This window comes from Ictalurus furcatus, chromosome 21 (assembly GCF_023375685.1).
Source record: "Ictalurus furcatus strain D&B chromosome 21, Billie_1.0, whole genome shotgun sequence".
Classification (NCBI taxonomy): Eukaryota; Metazoa; Chordata; class Actinopteri; order Siluriformes; family Ictaluridae; genus Ictalurus; species Ictalurus furcatus.
The window spans coordinates 16,568,736-16,591,073 of NC_071275.1; the positions used below are offsets into that span (position 1 = coordinate 16,568,736).

Sequence of the window (22,338 nt, forward strand, 5' to 3'; positions counted from 1 at the left end):
TAGTGTGCTGGTGCACATGGCAAGTACTGCCGGTAGTCCTCAAGGTCTCAAGATGACGAGGGACTCCACAAGCTGAGTGACCTTTGTGGAGAGAAAAGGAAAATCCTTTAAGCTCGAGTCAGGTTATGCTGAATGCACACTACATGGTTGTAACCATGATTTCCCTGTCACAGATGCTCAGATATTTTCAAGCGTGAGCAATTCTATAATAAGTTGCAAAAACAGTGACGGGCAACAGTCAAGAATCCTAGAGGAAACTATTGTAAGCACGATAATATTGTTTCTATAAGAAGTCATATCCCATGTCGTTCCCAAATGGTTGTTAGGAAATGTGAAAAATAAAAAAAAACATAACAATTCCCAACATCTGATGCAGATTTATCACAATGAATTTTCAAATGATGATAATTCAATATCATGCGACTTTCTTTTTTTAAATCTTGCAATCGCGAGTCATTTTCAGGCAACTTTTCTCTCGCACTTGTGAATTAAAATCACACAATTGTGAATTTATATCTCACACCTGCAAGTTAATAGTTCAGAGTTGCAACTTTTTATCGTACAATTGCTAGTTGATGTCACACACTTCCTGCTTTCATTTCCAATATTCAAACCACAACAATACAAGCATATGCGACAAGGTGCAAACAAGGAATTTATAGCTTAATAAGTAAAGGCTATCACAGTTGCGACTGGGAGATTAACTTGCATGTATGAGATACCTGGCACTAATGTCTGTCTGTCTGTCTGTCTGTCTGTCTGTCTGTCTGTATGTCTATCTAGAACAGACAGTCCACACTTCCTGCAAGGAATCCTTCCTCCACATTTGTCTCTTATTTCTCTTTTTCCAATACAAAATAATGCTAAAACAACCACCATAGCCAGTTGCTCGGGCTCTGTCTTGTCACATGACAGATAGATTAAACTCATGTTTAATTTGGATCTCTTTAGCTGGAATACCGTGTAGTGTGTGAGCTTCATCTGTGAACATTCATGTCGTGTGCACGCCACGATGTCCACAAATCAACAGATCAACAGAACAGAACAACAGAAAGAATCACTTTTGTTTGTTTTTTTCTTACGGACTAAGGGTGTTGGAATCGAATCCTGACTGATTGCAGCTTTGGAGCGAGCACAATGCTTTTGAACAGTCACGATTTTCACATTTCTCACACACCTTTGTTACCAAGTCAAACACATTTACGGAGCATTGTGCTTGTTAATTTTGTCCCCTTATTTCTCTTGACTTGTCTGTTTTGACTGCACGTCCGATCGAGTTTCGAAGCTGTTTAATTGGCCCCATACTCCCACCTCGCCAAGTTGCCTTTATTAGTCCTGGCATTTGTAATTGCATGCTTAGTGGTAATTATAACCCACGTCAACAATTTGCAGGCTTTAATAGGACGCCCGCTGATCATGCGCGCGTTAAGCTGGATCGCCGATCGCTGCCTCCTTGTGCGATTTTGGGTAATATTCTCACAGCAGGAAAGGGGGTCTTGGGCTACTGGCAACTCTGTGCTCTTTTTTCATTCACTCCTTTGCTTGGTGTGATGGCAGTGCTGCTTTACAAAGCCTTAGTATCTTAGTAACGGGCCATAATGGCTGAGATGTTCAGAGAAGAGAGAGAAAGAGAGAGCGAGAGAGAGAGAGAGAGAGAGAGATGGATGACAGGTTGGAGCTCAGAGAGAGCGCGAGTATGAGAAACTGAGGAGATCATAAAGAAAGAGCATACTGTAGAGGAAGGAGTGAATCATACAAGGTGGATGATGGAGGAAATTCGTACTCGCTGAAATGTAGGAATTCTATAAAGACGTGGGATTTTGGTGGACACCAACCTTTAACCCTTTAACTCTCAGGACCCATGCCTACATAATGTAATCTTCGTATTAGTTACTGGATAATATGTCTTAACGTAAACAATCGATTAATATGCCTGGATGTGAAGATAAAGTACTCTCCGATTGAAATAATTTCTCCTAACGCTAATATAATAATATTATGATAATAAGTTCAATGTTCATTTGAATAGTAAAGCAGGTGTTTACAGCTGTTAAACATGGCTGATGCGTAGCACCATGGAGCTGTTGGCTAAACTCACGCCAGTTGGATCTAATACGCATCTTGGGATGTGTCAAATACAGCCTACAGATGGCTGATTTAGACATAATTTCACTTTAGGATGTGGATTAATCATCTATTTTTTTTCTTCAATGCCCTTGGCATTCATATCTTGTGTGATGTTGTGAGCTGGGTTAATTATAAAGACTAGAGTAGACTATTATTTCTTTAACGATTGGCCCCATTTTTCGGTAGTTGAAACACAAATTCAAAATAGACACACGACATTTTGTACGGCTATAACGATTTAACAGTTTATATGCCTCCCGAACAAATGCTATCCAGGTGCCAGTTCATTTTTTAAGCTCAACCTAAAGCAATCTCTGTTATTGCGCCATAGATTCTCAGTTGCAAAGCTGTCACTTTAACAGGTAACTTTGCCAGTGTTTACTGCATCTGCGGGGGCACGGAGGACTACATTACAATGAGCTTGCGCTTTTCTTTCCCTGAATATAAATGTGAATTAACACACAGTGACATTGTCACTGAAAAGTATCGAACATAAAACTGTTGGTTGTGCGAATCTGTGTGAGGCTGCAAGCTGTTTTATTTATTTATGTAATTATTAAAAAGAAACTTGTGCTATTTTATGAGCAAGATGTCAGGTTTTAATTTTCCTTTTGATAAATTGTCGTATAAAATGTATCTTATATAAGAGCATACCGTTCACACACCATTTACTTTATTAGGCCACAGAGCATCTGGGGTCTTTTTGTATACTTTTCTAGCCACAAGCTTCAGAATGTTGAAGGTCTCAATCTGATTGGCTGTCCAAACGTTTTTTGTTGTTTTTTTTTCGCGTGATGAAATTAGTTTTTCTTAGCAAGTTCAAGTGACCCTGTTCTGTTTGACGCAATTACCACTGAGCAGATGAGAGGAATTTTGTGTGTTTGTGATTAGTCATCTGCAATGTAGGCAGTTTTCAGCTGTGTTTATTGAAACATACCAGACTCTCGAGCAAATACTGGAGGTCTGACTTGCAAGACTTAAACCTTCGTGACTCCATTAGTTCATTTAAATGGTATCACTTATATGCTATGACCAAGTGTTAAGTACGTAAGGAGTAAAACACAATGGGACGTATAGTATACTGGTATAGGAACTTGATTATTTTCATAATATATTTTCACAATATATAGCACATCATCAAGTGTTTTACTCCTGTTGTACTGCAGCAATTTGCAAACGATTACATTAAAAAATATATTTTTATTCATGAACAATACATTGTACTTCATATCCATTTATAATTCCCTTTAACAGTATTGTAAGTTACCGCAAGTAACGTATTAGAATGAGTGCTTTTAATATAAACCTGTGATAACTATAAACCGTGGTGGCTTGACGGTTAAAGCTCTGGGTTACTGATCAGAAGGTCGGGGGTTCAAGCCCCAGCACTGCAAAGCTGCCACTTTTGGGCCCTTGAGCAAAGCCCTTAACCCTCTCTGCTCCAGGGGGCGCTGTATCATGGCTGACCCTGTGCTCTGACCCCAGCTTCCTGACAGGCTGGGGTATGCAAAGAAAAGAATTTCATTGTGCTGTAATGTATATGTGATAAATAAAGACTCATTATATGCTTTGCACCTGGCACTATTATCAGAGCTGCAGTTATAGAGAATTAATAAACACCGTCTGACCGATCAGATTCGAAAATTCATCAGTGTTGTGGATTTCTCAATTTCAGCACCTGACATTGACGCGAACATTATGGCCGTCTACAGATTACAAGAACAAACTTGTAAAAAAACAACAAAAAAAAACACTTTAAAAACTCTTATATAAGTTTTTAACAGTTCATTTGGAAGTCGTTAACTTTTTTCTGCTATATATATATATATATATATATATATATATATATATATATATATATATATATATATATATATATATATATATAATTTTCATCAGGCCAGCTTCTTGGGCAGAAATAGGTTCTGTTATGGGATCCACGTTCACCCAGAGGTTAAAAGATTGGGCTTAACTGTAGCTTACAGTTAAGTAGCCAAGTGTGAAATATGCCTCTGTACTGTACAGTGTGTCTCAGAAGTAATACGGCAGTTAACATTTTGCACATTTCAAAAGAATAAACATAATATTCCTTCAAGCTGTTCGAAATAGCACTGTTTTCGCTCTTGTTTTCCTGATTTGTATAATGCCACAACAAAAATACATGTTTAATCTACATTGTTTGAGTTATTTCAGTTTTCCAAAGTCCTAATAGGGATAATAAAAAAATTATTAAAAAGATAAATTAAAAAAATATAGTTGAAGACAATATAAAACAAAATGAATCTTCTAACTAATACATAATACATTACGAATAAGAATAAACAATATACAGTATATTTGCACAACGTAGCAGAAGTTAACTATAACCTGGCAAGTATAAATAAAAATAGGCCCTCTGGGATGGATTTTGCTCCTGTTATTGCTGACAGTTTTGAATTTCATGGTCTTAACTTCTGTGTTGAATTCTAGCTCAGAAGGTTCTACTTGATATCTCCTAACACTCATCAGCTAATTACCAGGAGCTGAAATTGGTGTAGCAGAAGAGTGAAAACACAAATCTATGTAAAGCTGTGATTCTCAGTTTGACAATCCTGGCGTGTAAGGTACACATGTCAGAATGAGATATTAGGAAAGAGAGAACACCGTGTGAAGACGCTCCTCATTTTGCTGTGGATCAGTGCTCATGTGATGCATTGCCTCTCCATAACCCTAACCACATTGAAAGCTCAACTACATAGCAGGGAGATGGTTGCCAGAAAGGTTTAGAACACCTCTTTCCCTGGAGTCTCTTCTGAAATCAATTTGCTTGTCATTTTTTTTTTTTCTTCTGTATCGAGTTCGTTATTCAGAAGAAGGGTGGAATGAAATAAAAAATGTATGGCATGAGAACCGAATAACCCAGTCATTCCCAGCTTTCATTCTGTTACAGAACTTTTTTTTTTTTAAAAGAAAGGAAATAACCCAGCAACACTATAAAGCTTTATTTTGCTCATTAATGGTCTGCATCAGGATTGCTGCACTATTTTACAAATGGTTTCACTTTTTGTTAAGCCCAGCTCGTCATTTCTGAAATTTGGTTGCATGATGATATGCCAGGTTTCATCATCAGTAGGCCTATTAGAATTTAATTTCATGCTGCTTGTCAACGTAATGCGAACTTATTGAATATAAATTCTGTTCAAATCATATTTTTTTTTTGGTTAGAAATTGAACATTTCCAATGACACACCTGATCTTTTTTTTTTGTTTGAAAAATATTTTTATAACTCAATATCATGGTTGTTGCGACATCACGGTATTGCGAGATCGTGAGGCTGTGTCAGCAGCATGAAGTTGTTTGGTTTAAAGGATCACTCTTAGCCATCCATAGTTTATCACATATTCAACTGGGTTGTTTGTTTTTTGAAGAGTATGCTAGCCAGGAATGATGCACGGTCCCCTCTGAAACTGTTGGAACGGCACGGCCAAGTTATTTGTCTGTGCTATACACTCAATGGGTTTGTGTGACACTTCAAAATGGCTTGCCTTTCCCCCATAGACAGCTCTCTGATCTTCATGTTGGTATATCCTTTTTAACAGCAAATCCAGCCTTCACAGGTGAAACTGAAGGCTGAAACCAAGAGTAAATGTTCAGAGCTATTTATTGTTTAAACAGTCCATCCAACAAGAAACACCTGTCAGTCACGTTCCAATATTTTTACTCGCCTACAAATTGGGTGATCTGGTACAAAATGTGCTATGTTCCATGTTGTTTAACACATCTACATATAAACACCAGGAAACAAAACTGAAATCCTAAACTCTCTTCTCATATTAATCTTTTGATCTCAACCCCAAATGTCTTCAGTTTATAGCAAAAATAAATGAATTGGCCTTGCCGTTCCAATACTTTCGGAGGTGACTGCATCTCTTGAAATTTATAACATGAGTATCTACTGTATACCGGGAAAAACCCCCAGCAGTCCACCATTTAGTTTTTTCTCTTTTTCTTTTCTTTTTTTTTGGCTATGCTAGCACCTCTGTATTGTAGATATATTGACACTAGTCTATTGTAATACTTCATACTCATTTTCTGAAGAGACATGATAGTATAAATATAGCAGCCTGTAAGAGAAGGCAGGGAATCTAGCATGTAAACCAACATGGTTTGCATCAAACAGCCTCTTGGAATTTTTAATTGCCTTGCATCTATAATCTTTATATTTCTGTTTTTTTATTTATTTATTTATTTTTGTAGCGTACTAATGAAAAAAAACCCCAAAACAAATACTTTTGCTTCTGTTTTCCTCCATCTTATCTCTATTAATGCCACGTCTTAAAACCAGACCACTTGAAAGTAGCTAATTTCGGGTACATTAAATGGATTTTGTTAGATACTTCTTAAACACTGGTAGTTTTGAATATTCTCTCTTAAAAAATGAGATAGGAGAGCACATGAAGGGTCTAGGTGTGATTACATATTCTATTCATATTCTGAAGCCATTTGTCTCTTTTAATGGCTCACTATGTCAGTATTCAAACGGTGGATTACGATTCTTGTCATTCTGTCAGAGACGGATGAAAATGCGAAGCAGGAAAAGTTTCTTCTCTTGATTATGGAATAGTTCGGTAAGTGAAGTGAAGAGACTGGCCAATCAAAACAGACTGAAAGTACAATAGCCTGTTACATTAAAATCCTTCATCAAAGTGATGTGTAGTGACAACTGGCAAAGGTAAGTCTATCTCTAATCCATCAGATCTGTAACTCATGGTAAAAAAGCGGCTTTTAGGAAATGGTTAAGATCATCAGTTTGCTCCAGTTTTTTTATTTTTTTTTTAGATAACATGAGCATGCCGTTGAATCACTATATAATATACACACCACCTGCCTAATATTGTGTAGGTCCTCCTTGTGCTGCCAGAACAGCTCTGACTCGTCGAGGCATGGACTCTTCAAGACCTCTGAAGGTGTGCTGTGGTATCTGGTACCAAGACGTTAGCAGCAGACCCTTTAAGTTCTGTAATTCGTGAGGTGGGGCCTCCATGGATCTGATTTGTTTGTCCAGCACATCCCACAGACTCTCGATCGGATTGAGATCTGGGGAATTTGGAGGTCGAACTCTTTGTCATGTTCCTCACGCCGTTCCTGAACAATTTTTGCAGTGTAGTAGGGCGCGTTATCCTGCTGAAAGAGGCCACTGCTATTAGGGAATACCGTTGCCATGAAGGGGTCTACTTGGTCTGCAGCAATGTTTAGGTAGGTTGTACGTGTCAAAGTAACCTCCACCTACCTGGATGCCCGGATGTTGGTGGTTACATAATTAGCTTTTTTCTCGCATTTACACAGCCAGGTGTGCAACACAGATTCTGAGCATTGACCATTGCCAGAATATGTAGGTAATTTCACCAAATATTACTATATAATATAATAATAATACACCAAAAAAAAAGAAAGTGTGATCTAAAAATCGCTAAGCGCACCTTGAACCTTTTTTTGTAGGCTTGGATAGGATGCTTGCATGTAGTTTTGGATAAAAGCATCTACCAAATGAATAAATGTGAAAATGATTGTTTATTAAGTAACAGCAAGCCACTACTGATGCATAATGGACAAATGATCTGCTTCAGTATAATGTATCAGGTTGTAATGAGATTGCAGGGCTTTTATTGCAATGGGATCTTGATTATGGTGGAAACTTTGTGAGAGTGTGTGTGTGTGTGTGCGTGCATGCATGCGTGTGTGTGTGTGTGTGTGTGTGTGTGTGTGTAGGCACATGACCCTTCTTAATCTACCTGATAAACCAGCCCGAGATGTACTAACTTTATAATTGCGGACATCAAAAAAAGAACGTATTTGTATAGAAAATAATTGTACTGTGAATGTGCAATCGGCAAGACTTGTCTCATTATCGCTCTGTCAGTGCTCCAAATGTGACGAGACAGGACAAGTGAGAGTGTGTGTGTGTGTGTGTGATGAGAGGAACACCCTGAAGCAAACAGAGCTGTTGGCTCTGAGGCCCATCAGATGTGAGAGTTGGCGTCTCTGTAAATATCATTAGAGCGTGTGTGTGTGTGTGTGTGTATCTGAAACCCACTCCAGGCCTCCAAAATGACTCGTTAGTATGTGGCTAGTGGATCAGCGCTTGCGCCTGTGCTCATTTTCGTTCCACGAACGAGTACGCTATCAGATAACGCTTCTCTTCTCTCCTGTAATGCAAAGAGGAGGTGGGATCCAATATCTTGGCTTTATGTAGCACTGCTGCTGTTAAAAATAGCAGCACGGTCCATGATAGGCCATATAAATCCCCTTGCTTGGATTAAAAAAAAAAAAAGGTAATTGCTTCTACATGACTTGAGCTGACATCCTAGACGGGTAAAAAAAAAAAAAAAGAGAGAAACAAATGAATATCAAGGTGTCCCTGCGTGTCTGCTCAACAGTTCAGCATGTTGACATACTTCCCTCTAAAAGGTTTAGCTTGTACTAGCGCAGGACATGGAATTACTTCAATCTTGTACATACTCTTATAGGATAGTTATCACTGAGGGGAAACAGAGGGTTAGGAAGCACTCCAAACTGTCGTTTAGTAACAATTATAGCTAAAGTCTGTATGTTAAATGTACCCTATTGCTGGTTTTAGTGCAGACAGGAATTCTCCTCAGTAGTCCTGTTAAGAATAAAATAAGGGCTTTCTGTTCCAAGTGAGTCTACTCAAGGACATGAAAACACACTTGCTTGGTTGAGTGAGCACTAAAAGAAAACTCACGAAAGTATGGTACAATTTCATATGCATTTTTAACAGCGGGGACTTCAGGCACTAAGCTTCCTTACATGGCAAGCATATTTAATACTACGTCAAGTCACTGAGATTCTTTACACGATTAAACCATATGCCTGTAATTCTCAGATTTCAAAGACAGGAGGAATTTGTGGGAGAAATGAACTGTCTTAGGTGAACCCTGATCATTTAAAAGGTAGCACACTGACCAGCCACTTTAATACGAACACCCGCACACCTGCTCATTCGTGCAGTTATCCAGTCAGCCAATCATGTGGCAGCAGCGCATTGCATAAAATCCTGCCGATACCTGTCGAGTTTACATTCAGTTTACATCAAACATCAGAATGGGCAGGGACTGGGATCTTGTGCTTGTGGCATGCTTGTTGATGCTGAAACTGCTATGATTTCTTATGATTTTCACACACAACAGTATCCAGAGTGTTACGAAATACAATACAACCTCCACTGATTGGCAGTTCTACAGGTAGACGTGCCTTGTTAATGATCAGGAAGAGGAGAATGATCAGATTGTTGCTGACAGGAAATCTACAGGAACTCAAATAACCACTCTTGACAAATGCGGTGAGTAGAAAAGCATCTCACAACACTTTAAACCTTGAGGTGCATGGGCTACAACAGCAGAAGACCACATCAGGTTCCAGTGTTGTCAGCCCAGAACAGGAATCTGAGGCTACATAGGGAACAAACTCACTAACACTGGACAGTTAAAGATTACAACACTGGTCTTGGCAAAGCATGAACAACAACAAGATCAGTTGTCAATTTCCTTCCAAAGTAGCATTTATGGAGTGTCTAGATCAATTGAACGGCATTTTAGAACAGCCTTACAAGGCTTTAGCGGGTTCACTGTAACATAAAGCTGCATTTTATTTTGTCTTATTAACTTTAAAGAGAGGGGGAAAAAGATAGGCCAGTGCAGAAATGACTATTTATAGCTGCTACGGACGTTCCACAAGACTAAACGTAACTAGAAATGGATCAAATTTGTGCAATATGTCATTATTTAAAAAAAAAAAAAAAATTCTAATAAAATTAAAGGTTGGTTTAAGAGGAATAAAGACGTTTGGGATGTTTGGGCCATTTCACACCAACCTATCGTTGTGTTTTATTCCTTATTAAAATTGTACTTAAGGTTATATACATGCATATTTATTCAATCTAGACTTCACAGTAGGATGCTTTGAGGGAGCTTCATGATAAAGTGAGATGGATCTAATTGGGAAATATTGCTTTATGTGTTGCCCATTAAATAAATCACAACTCCTCTGAATCCCCTGCCTGCCTTCCTCACTGGAAATGACGAGACGGAGCAGAATTGAATTCGTAACCGGTTCCCCTTACTTTCTTGTGGTAATTTCCAAGACGATTGAACGCAAAGACGATGTAATTAGGAAAATCAGCAACTGCAAGTAATTGATACGAGAGCATCCAGCGAGAGCACTATGAGCACCGCTGTGAAACTTTATTCGGCGGAAACTTCGCACTAGTCACGAGGGGCTTCCGAGTTCTGCTGTGCTGTTGAAAATGTTTCGTCATGACAAATCTCATCACCAAACCAATATGTTGGCTTGAAGTTAGAGAGATTGTTCTCGGTACTGGATGTGGGAGTTGATGTTTGCGCTTTCCTTTCAGAAATAATAGATATGCCCTCGACTTGACACCCTGGATCGGGGATGGAGTTGCGCGTGCAGCATCACATCTTGCACAGTTTCGCAGCTCTGTTTTATTTGTGATGAAGAAACTCGCTGTGGGTTCTGGAGATTCGGCATGCTGGAGCGTCGACTCTTTCATTTCTCTCTCAGTTCTTTCTGTGAAAGGTAACACAGACGGCTACCTTGGCACGGTAACAGAGGAAAGAATCCTCTCCTGACTGAGGCTTTAGCAAAACCTCTGCGGTTTTTCCTGAGTGGCCATATTGTTGGGCTCTTTGATGTGGATGCTTTTTTATGGTGCTCGCTTTGCTTCCTACCTGGAAAGGCACCCAGATGGAGGACAAGGAGAGGGTCGTGGGTATGCGTCCACATGCCATCTGTCCTATATATCTCACACTCACACTCACACAACATGCCCTGCCTTGGACCCGGGCTGAGAGCTATGTTTACTGCAAAGTGTTTCAAAAGGAAACGTCTATTTTATGATGGCAATTTTATAAGTAACACTTTCTACAGTAATGCAATAAATCAGTGCTTCTCAAAGTGAGATCTGGGAAGCCACAAGGGTTCACGAAACATATTCGGGGGTCTGTGGTTGTTTTTTTCTTTTTACATTTATTTTTATTTTTCTTAGAAATTTGTTCCACTGGTGGAAAAAACAACCCAACATTATCCAAATGATTATATCTACTATTGAGTTCTTATAAATATGTGCCCCTTTGAATGATCACGTGAATCGAATGGGTTTAATCCACACCTCAATAACTCAAAAACAAGTAAATATTGTCACCTTGGACCTAACGTGTTCAGAATATTATTGTACACGTTTAAATAACGAGCCTAATATTTAAACAGTTGCATAGTGTTAAAATAAATAAATAAATAAATAAAAATGAATCTGTACTGAAGCAGTGAGTGTTATTTGTTTTCCACTTAAAGGGGTCCTTGGCTGCAAAACGTTTGCAGTAAATAATTCAAATGTTAGAAATGGCTTTTCAGTACAATACTGATTTTAAATATTGTTCTTCAAGGTGAGATGGTATTCAATCCTTTGAATTGATGAACTCATATGAATAATGAATTTTATAAACTGTGCGCTTTATCCTAAAAAGGAAAAAAAAAAAGAAGCTTTATTGTTAAGCTATTTGTTATGGAAGTTGCACCCGTAAGTTTTTGTCTCTCTTTCTTTTTCTCTTTCTTTTTCTACTAGCGTACTGTCTCTCATTTCTGGTGCCGATTTGAACTAAAAACCCCTTTAAACGCTCCATTATCGACCATCTGCTTCCTCTAGCTTATATTCAAACCAGCGCTCACAATTAAAGAGCAACAGTAATTATGCAAAGTATAAAGAGAGCGGCCTTGCTCTTTCAGATTCAGTAATCAACACAAACAACTCCTTTTCCCCATAATCAATAGCCTTTGTCTGATGTTAATGCGAGTATTTAGTAACATGACTCAGGAAATGGACTAAAAGCTCAATACCTGTATGCCGGTGGTCCACAGTCAATATGAGCTTGGTTTCAAGCAGAGTAGTTTAATATCTGTAATGGCTTTGGATAGGATTTATAACAGTAAAATGCTATTATTTTTTTTAATCGCGCTCCCGATTCTGGATCCGAGTCCACCGCTGAGAAACTGTTCTCCTGATTGTCAATGACAGCGCTGTCTAATGGAGTTTATACATTACCGTGGATTTAAATGCAGGTGGCCAAAGCTGTGATGCACAAGCAGATTGGATGTGATGTAATTTATGAAAACATGGGTTTGTGAATGAAATCCACTGCTTTCCACTTTATTTAGTACTATTTAGGAGCAGCGGTGGCACATTGGTTGAAGTTCGGTGCTAGAGAAAGCATGTGGATGGCTGTGGGTTTAAACCCCAGAGAGCCAGGGTTAGGTACTCCTGAGCTCAGGAAGATGTGATGAATTCTTTCATTTGATACTGCAACCTGTGAGTGTGTTTTTTTTTGTTTGTTTGTTTTGTTTTTTGGTATAGGAACCAAATTTGATGTCAGAAATTGAAATATGAATGGAATTTTTTTTTTTTCCGAAAGCTTCTCACAGAGTCCGGGATTTGATCCTGAGCTCAGGTTACCGTCTGGGTGAAGTTTTGCATGTTATCCCAGTGTCTGTAGGTTTCCTCTGGGTTCTCCGGTTTCCTTCCACCTTCCAGGAGCCTACAGTATATTATTAGATGGATTGGACACTAGCTGTGGATTACATCTTTCTATTCTCATCATTATTCCTCTTTTAGCTCAAGTTGTAGCAAGAAGACTCTTGGGCTGAGTAGTATAATCTCTTTCAGTATCACCAAATCAATAAGGAATAATAAGGAATGAATCATGCCAGTGTACAACTATATGTCAGTACTGATTTATATCTGAGCAAATACCCTAAAATATAAAGATATTGTCTAAAAACCTATTTCACTATTGACTTTTAACCGAAAGCAATTTTCAGTGAGGGTCAACATTTAAAGCAAGACACTACAGATAGGAGATATCTACGTCTTTAGTGTAATAGTGCAGCATACAAGACAATACATATAATACACAGAACAGGAAGAGCAGCATCAGGATAAAGTAGACGGCAAAAGTCTACAAAGACGAGCAAGATGCGCGAACTGGATGGGATTTTAGACAGTCACAAGTAGCAGCAAATAATGAATAAAGATAAGTAAACATAGCATTTGGAAAGACAGTCCCTTTTCACACGTACTCTCTGAGCTTGTTGAGAGGAGAGTCATGTTGTCCATGAAGTCCAAATTACAAGTACATGCAACTTCCCAAGGCCACAGGATGAGGGTCTTCAAAATTCTGCCTGCCTAAAATGATTGCTTGGATAACAGAGGAAACAGGAAGGTTTCCCATTCATATATGAAATTGCAGTCAATTAGATGGAAAACTGTCACGAAGGATTTCCAGATTTGAATCCTTGTTAAAATTTTCTATGATTCAGATTCATGTAAATGTGCGTCATTTGCATTCCGCAATATTACAAGTAAATATACATGGATGGAAAGTATAGTGTTCTACTGTAATGATAATCATTTAAATGATTCAGTAGTGGGATGATAAAGAGAGGATACTATCTATATATCTTCTGTACTGCTTATCCTACATGGGTACACAGGGAGCCAGTGAACTTGGGACACAAGGCAGGGCACATCCTGTTTGGGGTGCCAACCCATCGCAGAGAACAATTGCACACACACACACACACACCCATTCATACACTACGGACAATTTGGAAATGTCAACCAGCCTGTCTTTGGACTTGGGGAGGAAACCAGGGAACCTAGAGGAAACCCCTGAAGCATGGGGAGAACATGCTAACTCTGCACACACAGGGTGGAGGTGGGAATTGAACCCCCAACCCCGGAGGTGCGAGGCAAACGTGCTAACCTCTAAGCCACCATGCCCGCCGAGGATACTATCAATTAAGTAATAACGTATTTGCTTCAGGTCAGTCAACATGCAGACTTATTCGGTTGTAAAGTCGATCCCATTGACTATACAGTTCACTGTTTTGAGGAGGTAAATATACATCACTCATCCCAGTTAGCTGGCTAGATTGTTTCTAACAAAACACGAACTTGGAGGCATGGCTGAAACAGATGTAATTCCAACTTCCCACCTCCGAGGTAAATCAATCATAGCAGTATAACAGGCTGAATAACTAGCTAGCTAACACTTTTTTCTTCTTTACTCTTCAGAGCTTCTGTATTTCACTCATTTGTGCAGTACAATTGTAGCACATCTGTTCCGTGTCATGGATGTGAGACGTTTCAGAAATGCTTTCGGTGTCTGGCTTTCAGTCGATTTAGATAAAAATATCTCCCAAACGATGACATTTAAAAATGTAAATGCCTCAGAGTGAATACAGTTTTCTCACCGAGACCAGGTACTTGCACCCATACCCTGTATATGATCAGTAATAATATAACGTTTGTGAGCAGTGGTGAATCATCTCCAGATGGTCGTCGCGTCTCTGTTGCTTTTGAATCACTGAATAAGCTCCCAAGTTTAGCTCATTAAAGCAAGTGTAATGACACAGTCTCCATAAGGAGCACAAGAATTATACACGCAGATGGTCTTCAGCCATTAGCGCAACTCTGTGTTTCGAAACAGCGTTCGTGTTGTTTTTAATTCTTCTTCTGGTGTGTGGAAGTGTTGTTGTCGGGACTGAAGGTCAGCTCAGCTAGGTAGACATCATTCTTCTGTCGTACACTTCATTAGACATACAGTATCTCACAAAGTGAGTACACCCCTCACATTTTTGTAAATATTTGATTATATCTTTTCATGTGACAACACTGAAGAAATGACACTTTGCTACAATGTAAAGTAGTGAGTGTACAGCTTGTGTAACAGTGTAAATTTGCTGTCGCCTCAAAATAACTCAACACACAGCCATTAATGTCTAAACCGCTGGCAACAAAAGTGAGTACACTCCTAAGTGAACATGTCCAAATTGGGCCCAAAGTTTCAATATTTTGTGTGGCCACCATTATTTTCCAGCGCTGCCTTAACCCTCTTGGGCATGGAGTTCACCAGAGCTTCACAGGTTGCCACTGGAGTCCTCTACCACTCCTCCATGACGACATCACGGAGCTGGTGGGTGTTAGAGACCTTGTGCTCCTCCACCTTCCGTTTGAGGATGCCCCACAGATGCTCAACAGGGTTTAGTTCTGGAGACATGCTTAGCCAGTCCATCACCTTCACCCTCAGCTTCTTTAGCAAGGCAGTGGTCGTTATCATGCTGGAATACTGCCCTGTGGCCCAGTCTCCGAAGGGAGGGGCATTCATGGTTCCCTCAATGAACTGTACCTCCCCAGTGCTGGCAGCTCTCATGCAGCCCCAGACCATGACACTCCCACCACTATGCTTGACTGTAGGCAAGACATACTTGTCTTTGTACTCCTCACCTGGTTTCTGCCACACACGCTTGACACCATCTGAGCCAAATAAGTTTATCTTGGTCTCATCAGACCGCAGGACATGGTTCCAGTAATCCATGTCCTTAGTCTGCTTGTCTTCAGCAAACTGTTTGCGGGCTTTCTTGTGCATCATCTTTAGAAGAGGCTTCCTTCTGGGACGATAGCCATGCAGACCAATTTGATGCAGTGTGCAGCGTATGGTCTGAGCACTGACAGGCTGACCCCCCACCCTTTCAACCTCTGCAGCAATGCTGGCAGCACTCATACATCTATTTCCCAAAGACAACCTCTGGATATGACGCTGAGCACGTGCACTCAACTTCTTTGGTCGACCATGGCGAGGCCTGTTCTGAGTGGAACCTGTCCTGTTAAACTGCTGTATGGTCTTGGCCACTGTGCTGCAGCTCAGTGTCAGGGTCTTGGCAATCTTTTTATAGCCTAGGCCATCTTTATGTAGAGCAACAATTCTTTTCTTCAGACCCTCAGAGAGTTCTTTGCCATGAGGTACCATGTTGAACTTCCAGTGACCAGTATGAGGGAGTGTGAGAGCGATGACACCAAATTTAACACACCTGCTCCCCATTCACACCTGAGACCTTGTAACACTAAGTCACATGACACCGTGGAGGGAAAATGGCTAACTGGGCCCAGTTTGGACATTTTCACTTAGGGGTGTACTCATTTTTGTTGCCAGAGGTTTAGACATTAATGGCTGTGTGTTGAGTTATTTTGAGGGGACAGCAAATTTACACTGTTACACAAGCTGTACACTCACTACTTTACACTGTAGCAAAGTGTCATTTCTTCAGTGTTGTCACATGAAAAGCTATAATCAAATATTTAGAAAAATATGAGGGGTGTACTCACTTTTGTAAGATACTGTATTTCTTGCATTCACGTCGGTATGAAGAAGATTTGGTGTGTGACATATTGCACACGTCTGTCACCTCTGGAAGAACCAAACCAGTAATGCTGCCCTCAAGTCTTCCTTAGAAATTTGTGCGTATGAGTTTTGGAGGTTGCGATTTGCTTTTGTTTTTATCCGTCCATCCATTTTCTGTACTACTTATCCTACACAGGATTGCAGGGAGACTGGAGCCTATCCCATTGGACTCGGGGCACAAGGTCTCGGGGACATCCTGGACGGGGTGCCAACCCATCGCAGGGCACAATCGCACACACACCCAGTCACACTATAGACAATTTGGAAATGCCAGTCAGCCTACAACACATGTCTCTGGACTCTGGACTCTGTACTCTGGTCTATGGACTGTGAAACCAGAGTACCTGGAGGACACCATGCAAGGAGAACATGCATGGGAGAGCTTCGTGGACACAAGGCAGAAGTGGGACACGAACCGCCAACCCCGGAGGTACGAGGCAAACATAATATAATGTTATTCCCCCAGGACTTCACGCCTCTTCTTGTTGGGTCACATGACACCGCTGTGTTGTTGATTATTTTCCAGTAACAGCATGCCCTGTTGTGTTTTATTCCATAATTGTTGGGTTGCGTGAATGATCTCATTTATCAAAACACCGAGCAGGACTATCTAAATATATATTTATGTGTTGGATAAATAACACAGCACTTATTACCATCGTGTCATATCGTTTACACTTGTAGATAATTACAGCATTGTCCTGAATTGAGGTTCACGTAATTGCTTGATGTGACTTTGCAATCCATTGTGTCTTGTTTACTGAACAATACAAACGGTGCCAGCGGCAAATTAAGGCCACATGGTCCTTGTTTCCAGCTGTGCCATAACTTTTACCCTTATTAAACCACTGTAGTATCTGTGGAGTTTACTGGATAGAGCTCTTTGTGTCACACCCGCACCTTGCACTAGATCAAATTAAGCAGATGTTCTTTTTTTCTGCGTGCTGATGCCGGTACTATCACGCTAATTAGCCACTAAATGCCTAAGTGACTTTGCTTCAACATAAGTGTCACAATGCAGATGGAGAAACAAGTGTTTTGTGTTTCTCAGCTGCAATTTCCTCTTGTGCGCGTTCATCTGGCACAGGAGGTTCTCAGACGGATGGTTTTAAAGTGGCTCTAAGAGCAATATGGCAATATAATGCAGCATTATGGCTGTGCTTTGTACATCTGGGTTATGAATGAATAAACAAACATAACACAGGTACTAAGGAAAGCAGGTAGATTTTGATTTATTTTCCTTGTTGTTTTTTAATATTGCCCCTTTACTCGGGTGAGATTTAATAGACCCTACCTGTAGTTATGTAACCTTTATTTAACTTGGGACTTGGTACGATGCTTGTACTATACCACAAAGCAGAAGTTATAAACACCCCATAAAGGGTCATGGAATATTCATCTCATCAATAATGAACCTCCAAATGAATCAGCGGACCAGTAAAATGTCTTGCTGTCATGTTTTTGTTATTTACTGTTCGGCTGACACATTTATTTAATGAATATTGGCTCGTCTAACCTTTTCAAGTCCCATAATTATCTTCAAGCTAAAGTGCATCTTCAATTCTCAGGATTTCTAGAATGCATCTATCGTGACTTTTATGATGATTGTACGTTATCGAGAAGCTAAACAGTTATGGTTTTTTTAAAGTCAAAAGCCATAAAATGTTCTTTTCAGCAGAAATATACTCAGGAAGCACAGGACCATTTAAAATGCCTTTTGATAATTGACACAGATGATAAGAAATGCTAATTGAATAATCTGTTTTTTTTTAATTAACACCATATATTTCTTCTTCTTTTTCTCCTGTTTCCTCCTACTACTTTTTGTGTCTCTTCCTCTGTTTCCTTCTTCTTCTATGTTGTTTTGTTTCCTTCTCCTCCTCCTCCTGCTTCTCCTCCTTCTTTTTGTCTCTTCCTTCATGTTCTCCTCCTCCTCCTCCTTCTTATTCTATTTTGTTTTGTTTCCTTCTTCTCCTCCTTTTACCTTGTCCTCCTCCTTCTATTTAGTTTTGCTTCCTTTTTCTGTTTCACCTCCTTCTCCTCCTCCTCATTCTTTGTTTTGATTCCTTCTTCTATTTCACCTCCTCCTCTTCCTCATGCTTCTTCCTTCTTCCTACTCCTGATCTTCTTCTTCTATTTTACCTCCTCTTCCTCATCCTTCTTCCTCCTCCTGATCTTGTTCTTCTATTTCACCTCCTCCTCCTCTTCCTCATCCTTCTTCCTTCTTCCTCCTCCTGATCTTGTTCTTCTATTTCACCTCCTCCTCCTCTTCCTCATCCTTCTTCCTTCTTCCTCCTCCTGATCTTGTTCTTCTATTTCACCTCCTCCTCCTCTTCCTCATCCTTCTTCCTTCTTCCTCCTCCTCATCTTGTTCTTCTATTTCACCTCATCCTCCTCTTCCTCATCCTTCTTCTTTCTACCTCCTCCTGATCTTCTTCTTCTTCTATTTCCCCTCCTCCTCCTCCTCCTCTTCCTCATCCTTCATCCTCCTCCTGATCATCTTCTTCTTCTTCTATTTCACCTCCTCCTCCTCCTCTTCCTCATCCGTCTTCCTTCTTCCTCCTCCTGATCTTCTTCTTCTTCTATTTCACCTCCTCCTCCTCCTCCTTTTCCTCATCATTCTTCCTTCTTCCTCCTCTCAATCATCATCTTCTTCTGTTTCACCTCATCTTCCTCCTCCTCATCATCTTCTTCTATTTTGCATTCTTCTCCTCCTCCTTCTTTTTCTTCTTCTATTTTGTCTCCGCCTCCTCTTCCTCCTTCTTCTCATTGGTCTTGTCTTTACTTTGCTTCCTCATACTTGTTTGTGATTTTCTATTCTTCTTGTTCAAGCACTGATTTCCCGTCTTCAGCCTGTGCCCTCAGACGGAAAAGTTCAAGGGGGAATATATACTTATTTAGTGCATTGTACAGTAAACTGAAGGATTTCTTCTTTGTGATATTTATGAGGTTAGGGGTTATGATTTTTACAGTTGCGTCATGAAGTGTTCTTTTCTGCACAGATGCTTTTGTAAATCTGTCCTAGCTGCCTTGTTGGACATATTGTACTCCCGTCTGTTTTTTCCACTTCACTGTCTGCCTGCCATCAGCTCACAAAGGCGCCCTGTTGGGCTTAAAAATTGTAGCCTTTAAAAGTGCGCACTTGGACCACTCGCTCCTTTTTGTGTGGGCTGGCCGGCAAACAAGGTCACCAGGCACATAAAGACAGATTATTGCTACAATCGTTGGCGAGCATAGTACGAGGTGGCTTAGCGAACTGTTTTACTACCTAATATCAAAGCGCCATAAAAAACACCTCGGATACGCTGCACCTTGGTTATATTTTGCTCTGTTACAAGGTGACTCACGGCACTGTTTTCAAAAACTTTCTTAAGGAAAAAAGTGGACAAAAAGCTAAAAGCTCAGTTCCTGGCTTGTTTGATGAGTTCGCTGGGATGCACTGCAGTGCTGACTTTGTGTTTAAGCTCAAAACTCCTGACATTGATATTTATTCATCTGAGAGATGCTTTTATTCAGAGTAAATTGTAGGTGAGGCAGAATGGAATCCAAGCACAGAGCAGAGCAGGTGATGGCTGTGGGGTCTTACTCTGGAGTCTAGTAGCGGCTCTCTGAAATGGCAGTCCTAGGATCTGAACTACAACCACAGAACATTAACCACTATACTACCACTGCCAGTTAACTACCAAATTAATCTCAAGTGACTGTTGATTTTAGAATTTTTTTTGACAGTTTATTTATTTATATGGAAATAGAGAAGCTTTCTCTTCCCTTCTTTGCCACACACTCATCTCTAGTAATTTGTCAATGAATGATGCTTCTTACCTTCCTTACCCCGTCATCATCATCATCATCATAATCATCATCGCCATCATCACCAACATCTTTATCATCATCGTCATCATCAAGATCATCATCACCATCATCATCATCGCCATCATCGTCATCATCATTATCAAGATCATCATCACCATCATCACTGTCATCATCATACTCTTCATTGCCATCATCACCAATATCTTTATCATCATAGTCATCATCATTATCAAGATCATCATCATCACCATCATCATCACCGTCATCATCATAATCATCATTGCCATCATCACCAACATCTTCATCATCATCGTCATCATCATTATCAAGATCATCATCATCACTGTCATCATCATCATCATAATCATCGCCATCATCACCAATATCTTTATCATCATAGTCATCATCATTATCAAGATCATCATCATCACCATCATCATCATCATCACCGTCATCATCATTATCATCATCGTCATCATCATTATCAAGATCATCATCATCATCACTGTCATCATCATCACCATCATCACCGTCATCATCATAATCATCATCGCCATCATCACCAACATCTTTATCATCATCGTCATCATCATTATCAAGATCATCATCATCACCGTCATCATCATCACCATCATCACCGTCATCATCATAATCATCATCGCCATCATCACCAACATCTTTATCATCATCGTCATCATCATTATCAAGATCATCATCACCGTCATCATCATAATCATCATCGCCATCATCACCAACATCTTTATCATCGTCATCATCATCATCACCGTCATCATCATCATCATAATCATCATTGCCATCATCACCAACATCTTTATCATCATCGTCATCATCATCATCATCACCGTCATCATCATAATCATCACCATCATCACCAACGTCTTTATCATCATCGTCATCATCATTATCAAGATCATCATCATCACCGTCATCATCATCATCACCATCATCATAATCATCATCGCCATCATCACCAACATCTTTATCATCATCGTCATCATCATTATCAAGATCATCATCATCACCGTTATCATCATAATCATAATCATCACCGTCATCATCATCATCACCATCATCATAATCATCATCACCATCATCACCAACATCTTTATCATCATCGTCATCATCATTATCAAGATCATCATCTTTCCAGATGTGCAAGCTGCCCATTCAATACTGATCACAGAACAGTTTTCCACTTTGCCTCAGTCCATTTTAAATGAGCTTTGGTCCAGAGAAGACGGCGGTGTTTCTGGATCATGTTCACATATGGCTTCTTCTTTGCATGATAGAGCTTTAACCAGCGTTTGTGCATGGCACGGCAAACAGTGTTCACAGACGATGAGTTCTGGAGGTGTTTCTGAGCCCATGCGGTGATTTCCAAGCCTGTTTTTAATGCAGTGCCGCCTGAGGGCCCGGAGATCACGGGCATGCAATATTGATTTTCACCCTTGTGCCTTATGCACAGAGATTTCTCCAGGTTCTCAGAATCTTTTGAGGATATTACGTACTGTAGATGATGAGATATTCATACCCTTCGCAATTGTACATTGAGGAACATTATTCTGAAATTGTTCCACAAATTGTAGATGCAGTTTTTCGCAGATTGGTGAACCTCTGCCCATCTTTACTTCTGAGAGACTCTCTAAGATACTCTTTTTATACCCAATCATCTTACTGACCTGTTCCCAATTAACCTCCAGCTGTTTCTTTTTAGTAACAGTTACTTTTCCAGCCTTTTGTTTCCCCTGTCCCAACTTTTTTGAGACGTGTTGCGGCCATCAAATTCAAAATGAGCTTTTTTCCCCCTTAAAACGGTACATTTCCTCAGTTTAAACATTTGAAATGTTTTCTATGTTCTATTGTGAATAACATATGGGTTTATGAGATTTGCAAATCATTGCATTCTGTTTTTATTTACATTTTACACAGTATCCCAACTTTTTTGGCATTGGGGTTGTAGTAGTGTAATCATCTACATCTGGAGAATAGAGCAGTTGCAGCTGCAGGATGTTTTGTGAGAGTCATGCTGTTTTGGCCTTGATCTTGATCTCAAGGAGACTCGAT

At 39.9% G+C, this 22,338-nt stretch overlaps 1 protein-coding gene across 1 annotated transcript in view; it reads left to right on the forward strand.

Moving 5' to 3' along the window:
* Positions 1-22,338, forward strand: part of fhit (fragile histidine triad diadenosine triphosphatase) — a 270,103-nt gene that overhangs the window by 23,300 nt on the left and 224,465 nt on the right. The window lies entirely within an intron of this gene.